This window comes from Benincasa hispida, chromosome 2 (genome assembly GCF_009727055.1).
Source record: "Benincasa hispida cultivar B227 chromosome 2, ASM972705v1, whole genome shotgun sequence".
Taxonomy (NCBI): Eukaryota; Viridiplantae; Streptophyta; class Magnoliopsida; order Cucurbitales; family Cucurbitaceae; genus Benincasa; species Benincasa hispida.
In genome coordinates this window covers 46,907,973-46,911,808 of record NC_052350.1, presented here as the reverse complement: position 1 = coordinate 46,911,808, position 3,836 = coordinate 46,907,973, and positions in this window count along the sequence as shown.

Genomic DNA, 3,836 nt, shown 5'->3' with positions numbered 1-3,836 from the left:
TCAAACCAGGGATTCCCCGTGGGGAATTTTACCAACCCTAATGCAAATGTGTTAACCTTAAACACATATAAATGTATTTATTTAAAGCTGAACATATCTTCAAAACAACTTTTGAAAACATGTCTAATCACTAAAAACATTCATACGCTGTGAAATTTTTAGTAATTAAGTATGGAGAAATTGAATTTCTTTAATAGTGATAAAAGCACAATATTCAACATAAATAAATAACATTTTAATGCCTCCCATTACTTTAACTGAGATAGTTATTCGCTGCCAACTAGTAGAACTGTTCCACTGAATTAAGTATTTGGCAAGGTTTACAATCTAATTGTAATGAAGAAAAATTCTGATAGTGAATCACTATTCAAAAATCAAGGTGCGAATATGTATTCTCCACCAAGAATTTAGTAAATTAAATTTACTTATTCTTATTTTTCTTCTCTTTGAGGTATTTCTAAAAATTCCTCATCGTCTGACATCTCGAACTAATTAAGAAACATTTTCCTTATTAGCTCTAGTCATAATAATTTTCTTCGACGCTGATAATACTTAACTTTGTAGGTTATTTAACTTTCCATGACTCCAACATACAATATGTTTTGTCATGACTTTATTTTATTATCCAGATACATCATATGTTATCTAGCTAATAAAAGTAAGTTATCACTGCAAAAATTATTCATGAATACTTCATGAGTTCTTTTGAGAACATTTCTCAAATAGAAGACAAAATTATACTGCCACTATTTGTAGATGACATTTTTTAAAGTAACATATTTATTAAAACTTTGACTTATATCGGTAATTAAAACTCTTGAGAGAAAAAACATAACATTGAATTATATAAAACATGTTAATTGACTATATGCAAACTATTATTCATTATAATTCAGCATAGTAATTAAAAGATGAACCCAATAGATTTAATATGAACCCCATTCATATTAATTAAGAAATTCTATTGCCACGATACTCCATTGAGTTAGAATAAAAACCACGTAAGATAGTCATTTACTCCTTCACTGGATTGAGAAATTATCAACCAAATATTACACCAGAATAACGCTCATTCCTATAATACTTAGTTACAATATTTTTGTCAAGAAACCATTAACTTGCTCAGCAGTTTCTTGTAAGTGTGACCCTTCATTTTAGACTCTAGAGTTGCGCCCCAATGAACCAACCGTAGGGAAAAATCGATTGGGTGCAAAAGCTAAAGCAATCATGTCTATTTCTGGAGTTTGAGTAAAATTTCATGCAAACACCATCCGAGGGAGACATAAACAAAGGTATTTTGTGGTTGAGCATGAAAGTTTATTGCAAACCAATGAAGAAGACTGTGGGATGTGTTGACACACTTCCCTATCTCATTTACTATAAACACTCTCTCAATTCATCTTGATATTGACCTATGCAAACATCATGCGTAGGGAGACATAAACAAAGATGTTTTGAGGCCGAGCATAGATCTCACGATGTGAACTATTTAGGGAGAATCGTAAAAATAAAATTGAAGTATTGTATACATCATTTTTCTCCCATTGAGTGTTTTACAAATGATGGTTCACTACTTAGGTAAATTAGACTAATAAATTTATCTAAGTTGATTATTAAATTGGCCCAATATAATTCTTATATGGATATTTTAACAATATACGATTCTTGTTTATTAAACATTTTAATAAACCTAATCATTTATTGCATGCTTATAACATTATTGTCCTATTAACCTTCCAGGTCGGTTTCCAAGTAGGGGTGCTCCATTTTCGTCAGTTTAAATACCCCAGCCTTAGAAAAACTCTTCTTTAGACAAAAGTCCTTTATATACAATTATGTTATAAATTTAATTTTTTTATTATTTTCAAATTAATAATATTAAAAAGAAAATAAAAGATTAATATTATTTATAATCTCATTAGAAATATTTTTAACATAGGTCTAGGTGAAATCAATTTTAAGCCATTTAAAATTAATTTTAACTTATATTTGCATGCAACTCTTGATTATAAATTTTAATTCTAATTCCATTAACTTATTACACTTATAAAGCTTAATAAAACAATTAAAATCTACACATGCATCTAATGACATAAAAAAATATAACAAATATATCTTTTTAAAGTGGTGTCATGCTTCATGCATCTCCAATTTTCATTACTACATGCATAACATTTATATAATAAAGTAATGAAAAATAAATAACATACATCCATTCATCTAAACTATATATTATAACATTTATAATATAAAATGGTGCATGGAAATGTTATTTATGCATGCAACCATATTTTATAACACTTATACAATATGATGGATGACCATGCCTAATAAATCATGCAACTTTATAATATAACATTTATATTAAGATGATGTTGTTGGGGTTTGTGCCCTAAAGTCTCGTGTCCTGTAGTTTGTAGACAACTTTCTACGAACGCTTGTGATGTATAATATATATGATATTTACTTCACTTCTTAACTATGCACATTTAGATGTTTTTTATTTTACCACAAACCAATAAACTTAATATCTCTAGTTGTCCTTATGTAACTTAAACATGTATGTAGTGACATACAAGTGGATCATGTCTTAAATGACAACCAAAATGGTCTGAAGTATATGGATACATGAGGGAAACTTTATCCTGGTAACACTACGGACGCGACCCGCTTTATGGAATTGTTACAAGTATTGTGACTTGTCACAGATGGTCTGATCCTGATCATTCGTGTAGGAGACATGCGAGCGGGGGCGTCCTATACAAAGAGTTTGTATAAGACCTGACCTCAAAGTGTTAACGTCTTGTCATATAACTCCGTTCATGACTGAGACTTCACTTTACTAGGATGACCATAGGTAACATGACCTCAATCCTGAGTGAGTTGGGAACTCATACCATTGAGGGCGGTCCTTTTATTTGCATGGGTGCGAATGGCCAGAGTCTGTCTCTTATACACATCTAGATGTGTATAAGAGACAGGTGCCACGCACCTTCTCATGGCCCGAGAGGTGTTCACACATAGTAGGACTATGTTGTATTGTTCATTAGAGGGATCAGTGATACTTAAGAAGTAAAATGTAACTACAGAGGTAAAACGGTAAATTGGCCAGCTGTACTGATGAGCATCTGTGAAGGGTCGTTGTACTGATGATTGATTATATCCAATGGACATATAAATATATCTATGGTAAGAAGAGTTCAATTGTGGGTCTTTAGTGGAATGCTTGACAGTTAACGGATGGTGGATATTGTGGCTAAAAAGTTTAGTCAGCTATTCACGTACCGTTGGAGCTTCGAGGCATAGGTTCATAAGGTCCCCTAGGTAGCTTGAATACAAGTTGAGAGTCAGTTTTTGGGTCAGTTTGAAATGTTCAAATTGACAAGAGGGAGTTCGATTATATATGATATAATTGAACTAGTTAATTATATATGATATAATTAACTTTATGAGATACATTAATTTGGAGGAAATTTGATATAAATATGATTTATATCTAGTAAAGGAAAAATACTATGATTAATATATGATATTAATTCATAGGTTATTAATATGCTGTGATGATATTCATTATCTATTAATTGGACGGTTAAAGGGGTAATAGGACGACGTCTCTTTTGTTTTCATAACAGATGAATAAGTTGAAAAATCACTTTGAGACGCTTAAATAGCTCATGGTGTGTTAAGCATGGTATGCGCGGACATTTTGTTGAAGAGTGTCAATGCTTAGCAAAACCTATGCCTATACGATAATGCTTGAACGATCGCTTAACGATTACACCGGCGCGCGCTATTTACTAGACGATCGTATAGACGATCGCTTATCTTTTCATACA